This window comes from Camellia sinensis, chromosome 5 (genome assembly GCF_055761805.1).
Source record: "Camellia sinensis isolate YWXY chromosome 5, ASM5576180v1, whole genome shotgun sequence".
In the NCBI taxonomy this organism is placed as follows: Eukaryota; Viridiplantae; Streptophyta; class Magnoliopsida; order Ericales; family Theaceae; genus Camellia; species Camellia sinensis.
The window spans coordinates 218,333,054-218,341,141 of NC_138965.1; positions in this window are offsets into that span (position 1 = coordinate 218,333,054).

Genomic DNA, 8,088 nt, shown 5'->3' on the forward strand with positions numbered 1-8,088 from the left:
TGTATAGATATGAATGTATTAGGAACAAACCAAAATGCTATTGTGAGATTTTGGGAAAGTGTGAAGGAAAATTTGGTATTTGAAAGTATGTTTTGAAAAAGGAAAAATCTGTTGTAAGTATGGAAAATGGGAGAAAGGTAGTGGGCTTAGTGAAATTGTTTTCTAAGTTGTTGTTATTGTTATAAAAGTTTGGGAACCAGGGATAATGAAAAGAAAAGAAAGATGAATCGCTTATAGCGTTGAATGAAATGACTGTTTTTGAGAAAAGGTCATACTTATGTATATTTTTGTATAAACTGCCACATTAGTATTCTAGTATGAGATTGAGCATTCATGATCATAGCTATCTATAAGTTGTTATTGTTAAGGATCATGTTGAGATCCCTACTGGACTAGATGTTCATCCCTCGTTGTTGAATCTTTTTCAGGTGTTAAGCAGGATGTGCTACAAGATTTGGATCTTCTTATTTGTTGGCCACGGGGTCTCTTTTGTGTTGACAGAATGCCATATATGAAAAAGGGTTACACCCTTCTTCTTGATTCCTTAATGATGAAGCCCTCGGGTAGTTTATTTAGAATGCTTATATTGTATTTTAATTTGCATTCGAATGAGAGAATTGTTATTTATTTCTACTAGTCGAACATTTGAGTTTATTTCCGCATGTTATCTCTAAAATTGAATTAAGTTCATGAATTTGGTAATACTTTCGAGTAATAAAAAGTGGGGCGTTACAACTTGGTATCAGAGCGAGCCGGGTTTGAATACTTTGGGCTCGTGGGAGGTGGTTTTTACCACAGTGGGTTTACTATGTATGGTGAGGACGTTGCATATAGATAACATAAATGTTAGGACTTATGTGTTTCATTTATGTGAGCATGGGATTAAGCTTCCCTGGATAGTATTTCTTAGCCGGTGCACTTGCTTTGAGGTCCTCTTGGAAACACGCCTGATCAACGTGGTTTCTGATAGGAATTCCTTGAGAGTTCCGGGATGAGTGACTATCTTTGTGGACTTGATTCGATAATGTGTTTACATGTTTAGATGTTTATATGCAATGGAAATGTATGTTTTGAGACTAAGTGCGTCTTGTGACTTAATAGTTGCAAGTGTGTGCCTCAGAGAAGGCTATTGTGTTGTGCACTAAGCGTGGTTTTATTCTTTGGATTTTATAGGATGTCTACACGAGGGAGTAGAGGTCGGGTGAGTAGTAGGAGTGCCGGGAGAGGCACAACAGTTCTTTTAACAACCGTCGTTGTAGCATCGACTGTCGTCGAGGATGTTGCACGCGAGATTGTGAGAGCAGTGCAGGACACCCTAGCTCGCATTGAGGGTGGCAGCGGGCGTGCGCTCAAGCTTACTAAGGAGTTTTTTCGCTCCAGCCCACCAGAGTTTGTGGGGGAGGCCAAACCGTTAGAGGCAGAGAGTTGGTTAGAGCAGATTACCAAGACTCTTGATATGCTCAGAGTCGAAGATGAGGAGTTGAGGGTTTCTTTGGCGACTTTTCAATTGAAGGGAGACGCGAGTTATTGGTGGAAGTATGTTAAGAATACTGTAGGTGGCACGTGGGTTGCTTTTACCGAGGCCTTTTGGGCCAAGTATTTCCCTCCTTCTGCTCGGGAAAGGTTGAGGGAACAGTTTGTTCAGTTACGTCAGGATGATACTCCTGTGGCACAGTTTGAGATGCGATTTACCAATTTGTCAAGGTTTGCTTCAGAGTTGGTGGCAGCTGAGGAGCACCGTTGTTACTGAGTGTGGTGGTTTATTGAGTTGATTAGTCAGCTTGTTAGCATCAGGTTTTGGGTTGGCATTGGTCACCTTGAGGATAGTCTTGATTGTTGTAAACATTGTATGTTGATTAGGAAAAACTGAAACTAATCGAATGTGTTCTATCATTGAATTTGACGGTTAGAATAATACAGCAAATCTGTGTATTGATTGATCATTGTATATGATAAGTGTTTAAATACATCTTTTATATGTACCTTTGTTTGGGAGGAGATGGGGGATGGACTCCATTGATACAGCAATTATGTGTATCAACTATAGCATTGAAATGTTTATTTGTGAGTTGTAGTCTCATTCAATTGTTCGGCTAGGTTTTGAGCCATGTTTATGATCTTAAATTGGTCAAGTAAAGGAAGGTGGAATGAAATTGCAAAACCATGAATTTTTTATGCCTTATGTGTTGATAGCAAAGTGTTTATTTCTATTAACAATCATTGTAGAAATGTTATGTTATGTGTTGGTTGTGGCATCGCCGTGTGAGTGATGGATGTTGCTAGTGTTATTTTAAAAAGGAATGGAAAACAAATTCTTCCTAGCGTTATGGCCTTCTAAGGGCGTAGTTAAAAGGAAAATGTTGGGAATTTGATTTAATGTTAATGTTATGAAGAAATTCCAGATGAATAGTTTTTGGCAAATAAACTGAGGATGATTATGTGTTTTAGATAACACCGTGTTTGTGAAAGATGTTTACAAAACTTTTGAGTTTCGCATGGAAAATGCAAGACTTATTTCGGAATGTCAACATTGAAAATTTGACTATCTTTGAGAAATGCCTCACGAACAAGAAAATGATTTTCTTTATATTTATACAAAAGATTTGCTTTGGTCGTTTTGTTGAGAATTATGATTGTTGATTAGTGACTTAGCTTGAAGCGCTAGTCGGATGTTAGTGATTGGTTTCGGGAAGGGTTTGGTTTTGTTGGAGCTTTTGTGCTTGAGTGTTGTCTTTTGAAACGTGTTTCCTTGGTAAGCCCTTCTTTGGTGAGAGTTAACCGGAGGTTTGTTGTGAGCATAGTTCTTTTTTTCCTAAGTCCTCTGGTGTTGGGTGCTTTGTGATAAGTTGGCCTTGTGTTTTGGCGTTTCCTTAATTTCGGGGACGAAATTCTTTAAGGAGGGGAGGTTATAGCGATCTCGATTTTCCCTCCATTGAGTATTGTATTCCGAACTTGGTTCCGTAGATGTGGGTTGTTGTATTTAGCTTGTTTCCGTCCTTCAATACTTTGTATTTGAGTTATAGGATGTTTTGGGCAGGTTCGTTTCAGGTTGGTTGTGATTGGAAGCATATGGTTTCTATCCAGTTTTTAGCCTCTTTGCTCGAGCCATGACTTTGTCGCTCGAGCGAGCTTTTCGTGTCTTCAAGTTTTGTTTAGACGTAGCGTTGGCTCGAGCGAGCGAGCTGTATGTTTTGGGCTTCTTCGCTCGAGCAAGCGTTTCTTCACTCGAGCATGCTTCTAGGTTGCAGACCTGAAACTTCGTGTTGTTCGCTCGAGCGAGACTTTGTGCGCTCGAGTGAGGTTTCTTTGTGTCTGGTCGCTCGAGCGACCACTTCTTCGCTCGAGTGAGGAACGTATATATCAGTTCGCAGCAGCAGCTTTTTCTACACTTTTTGATTTCCCTTTTGTCTCAAAACCCTAGATTCGACTCTCTCTCTCTCTCTCTCTCTACACTCACCTTCTCTCTAGGGATTGATCTAGTTCTTGGGTGTTCCTACCCTAATTTCTTTGTAAGAAAGATAGAGGGTTGTGTGGACTTCGTTTTGATTCAAAAAACTTTGGGATTGGAGCACTTCCGAGTTTGGCTCTTCTTCCCCTTGGCTTCTCCATTTGAGGTAGGGATTCTCTTTGTTCTTTTTCAATACTCCGTCTATAGATAGACATGTGGTAGTTTTGTATTGCATGAAAATCATATCATGTTGAATTTCTTTGAAAACCATGTGAGGGAACCTAGGGTTGGTTGTTTGAGAATGATTATTTTATCATTGATAGTTCTTTGGGCTAATTGAAATGTAAATTACCATGTTATTGTGGAAAGAAGAAAAAGCCCTAAATTATGTTTTGATTTAGTAAATTAAAATGGAGGGTAATTGATCAATGTTTGTAAGTCTCTATTGTTAATATGAGTTGAGTGAATGTGTTAATGCCTAAGGGATTAACTATGGCTTTGGGGTTGTTTTGAAATGAATGTATTGAATCGGGTCAGGTTATGGCTTTATAATGAATGGAATTGGTTTTGTGAAATGAAAAAGGGGTTTTGGAATTGGAAAATCTTGGAAGTTGATCTTGGAAATGGGAAATGAAATGTTAACTTTATGTGAGTTTCAGAAAATAAATATGAGAATTGAATTATTTTATCATGAGTGTTGAATACACACATTTGGGGGTTTTACCCTTACCTATCGTACTAGTGTCGTTGTTGGGTTTAAGATCTCATGAGAGTTGAGTCTTTATAATAGATGTATTAAAATCATGCATCTAGAGGTTTTGTCCTTGGTCATCGGTGGAGGATGACATGGTTGTGTAGAATTGTCGTGTATGCATTACAGCTGTGTTGATTGAAATGTAATGAAGTGCTGTGATATATTATATATGTATAATTGTTAGGGAGGAGATAGATGATGTACTCCAGTGTATGGGAGGAGATAGGGGATGTACTCCACACACCTATATGTTCATATACTTTAACACATTGCTTATGTATCTTGAATTGTTTATGTGTATATATTACACTTGTTGGTTATGTTCTGTTGTATTGTGATTATTGGTGTTGTACACCGCGCTTATAATCAGAGGTACCGTTACCTTCCAGCTAGCGCCTGGAGAACTGACTGCGCTAAGAATCTAAGGTACCACACCCTTCCAGCTAGCGCCTGGTAAAATGGCATACCGTTATGAGAGTTGTATCCTTGGCTTATTGTGCATATAGCCGGTAGAGCAGAGTTTTATTGTTTTTGTCTCAGTTTATCTGAGTATATCGTGGATTGCGATGGTTACAGCTTTGGAGGGCTGAGTTGCCTCATTTGTTTATTATATACATGTTGATGATTTGTTATCTCCTTTTTATTAAAGGCATGCGTGTATAGAATGTATTGGGAACAAACCAAAATGCTATTGTGAGATTTTGGGAAAGTGTGAAGGAAAATTTGGTATTTGAAAGTATGTTTTGAAAAAGGGAAAATCTGTTGTAAGTATGAAAATGGGAGAAAGGTAGTGGGCTTAGTGAAATTGTTTTCTAAGATGTTGTTATTGTTATAAAAGTTTGGGAACCAGGGATAATGAAAAGAAAAGAAAGATGAATCGCTTATAGCGTTGAATGAAATGGCTATTTTTGAGAAAAGTTCATACTTATGTATATTTTTGTATAAATTGCCACATTAGTATTCTAGTATGAGATTGAGCATTCATGATCATAGCTATCTGTAAGTTGTTATTGTTGAGGATCATGTTGAGATCCCTACTGGACTATATGTTCATCCATCGTTGTCGAATCTTTTTCAGGTGTTAAGCAGGATGTGCTACAAGATTTTGATCTTCTTATTTGTTGGCCACGGGGTCTCTTTTGTGTTGGCAGAATGCCATATATGAAAAAGGGTTACACCCTTCTTCTTGATTCCTTAATGATGAAGCCCTCGGGCAGTTTATTTAGAATGCTTATATTGTATTTTAATTTGCATTCGAATGAGAGAATTGTTATTTATTTCTACTAGTCGAACATTTGAGTTTATTTCCGTATGTTATCTCTGAAATTGAATTAAGTTCATGAATTTGGTAATACTTTCGAGTAATAAAAAGTGGGGCGTTACAACTTGGTATCAGAGCGAGCCGGGTTTGAATACTTTGGGCTCGTGGGAGGTGATTTTTACCACAGTGGGTTTACTACGTATGGTGAGGACGTTGCATATAGATAACATAAATGTTAGGACTTATGTTTTGCATTTACGTGAGCATGGGATTAAGCTTCCCTGGATAGTATTTCATAGCCGGTGCACTTGCTTTGAGGTCCTCTTGGAAACACGCCTGATCAACGTGGTTTCTGATAGGAATTCCTTGAGAGTTCCGGGATGAGTGACTATCTTTGTGGACTTGATTCGATTATGTGTTTACATGTTTAGATGTTTATATGCAATGGAAATGTATGTTTTGAGACTAAGTGCGTCTTGTGACTTAATAGTAGCAAGTGTGTGCCTCGGAGAAGGCTATTGTGTTGTGCACTAAGCGTGGTTTTATTCTTTGGATTTTATAGGATCTCTACACGAGGGAGTAGAGGTCGGGTGAGTAGTAGGAGTGCCGGGAGAGGCACAACAGTTCCTTTAACAACCGTCGTTGCAGCATCGGCTGTCGTCGAGGATGTTGCACGCGAGATTGTGAGAGCAGTGCAGGACACCCTAGCTCGCATTGAGGGTGGCAGCGGGCGTGCGCTCAAGCTTACTAAGGAGTTTTTTCGCTCCAGCCCACCAGAGTTTGTGGGGGAGGCCAAACCGTTAAAGGCAGAGAGTTGATATGCTCAGAGTCGAAGATGAGGAGTTGAGGGTTTCTTTGGCGACTTTTCAATTGAAGGGAGACGCGAGTTATTGGTGGAAGTATGTTAAGAATACTGTAGGTGGCACGTGGGTTGCTTTTACCGAGGCCTTTTGGGCCAAGTATTTCCCTCCTTCTGCTCGGGAAAGGTTGAGGGAACAGTTTGTTCAGTTGCGTCAAGATGATACTCCTGTGGCACAGTTTGAGATGCGGTTTACCAGTTTGTCAAGGTTTGCTTCAGAGTTGGTGGCAACTGAGGAGCACCGTTGTTATGAGTTTGAAAGTCGGTTGTGTTTCGATATTCGAGAGAAGGTAGCTAGATCCTTTTGGAAGGATTATTATAGTCTATTCGAGGTAGCGGCCCATGTGGAAGCCATGGTTTTGAGTGCTGGTCAGGTTAGGGAGGAGGCCATCTCGGTAACTCCTACGGTTCATAAGCACTCTAGGCTCAGTAAGGGGTGAAGGCGAAAACATGCTCAGTCCTAGGCTGAATCCTTTTCTTCGCCAGGGGTTTCGGACTCTTCTGTTGGGAGGTCCATGGAGGTTCAGATTTCAGACCAGTCTCAGAGTATGTGGTCTGTTAGTTGTTTTGTTTGTTGTCAGCTGGGCCATGTTAGGTGTTTATGCCCTCTGCGGGTGAACTCTTCGAGTGTTTCAAAACCTAGTCAGACTCAGTTGTACCCGTCTAGTCAGGGACGTTATCGGTACCAGAAACGTGCAGGCCAGGCTTCGAGAGCCTCGCGAGGGGCGACTTATTAGCTAACCCTATAGTACTACCTTGGAGGGGGACTTTTGTATTGTTAACCGGTGATGTAATATGTGAATCATTTTGTTATTGACCGGTGTATTGTTGGATGCTGAGGAATCATGATTATGTGGTGCTTTGGTATGCATGTTGTTGTTTGTTTAATCCTCATATATTGGGGCATGCATGGAATCTCGAACCTTCTTTTATTTATATTGAGAAGCTGTCAATGGGATCGATGATCCTAGTATTGTTGTATGCTTGGTACTGAATTATGAGATAGTTATGTGATGGCCTGTGAGCCTTGTTCAGTTTAAAAGTTATTTGTTGAGAACGGGGAATTCGTCGGTGAATGTGATTGGTTTAATGGTTTTGAGAGTTGTGTGGTATTGGCAAAGTTATGTAAGATTTGTATTTCGGGATAGCAGGAATGGTATCGGTAAATTATGTGTTTTAAGATTTTTATAAAAATGATTTAACAATTTTATCACTAACCATAGTATATGAGAGAAGTTAAAAAGGATACTACAATAACTATACATGAGTTGTATCTATAATTATTTGTATGAGGGGATTTTAAATGCTGATTAGGGGATTTTGACCAAATCAATAAATGCAGGCATGTGGAAAGACATGTGGATTGAAAAAAGTTAATAAATGCTGATCAGAAGATTTTGACCAAATCAATAAATGCTGAGTTTTTTTTTTTAAATGCCTTCTTTTTTTCCTTTTTTTATATTATATTAAAGTTTAATATTTTGATAATAATCATATATGTTAGACTTTTCAAGGAATTAAATGTCTTTTTTTTATTATATTATATTAAAGGTTAATATTTTGATAATAATCATATGTGTTGGACTTTTAAAAAAAAAAAAATTATACTTGTTCTTAATGCATTAAAGTGTTATTATGAGGGATAATAATCATATGTGTTGGGACTTTTTAAGGAATTCATATGTGTTGAATTTCAATGAATTTTTTTTTTTTAATGCTTGTTCTTTATGCATTAAAGTGTTATTATAAGGGTAAGACAGTGGGGT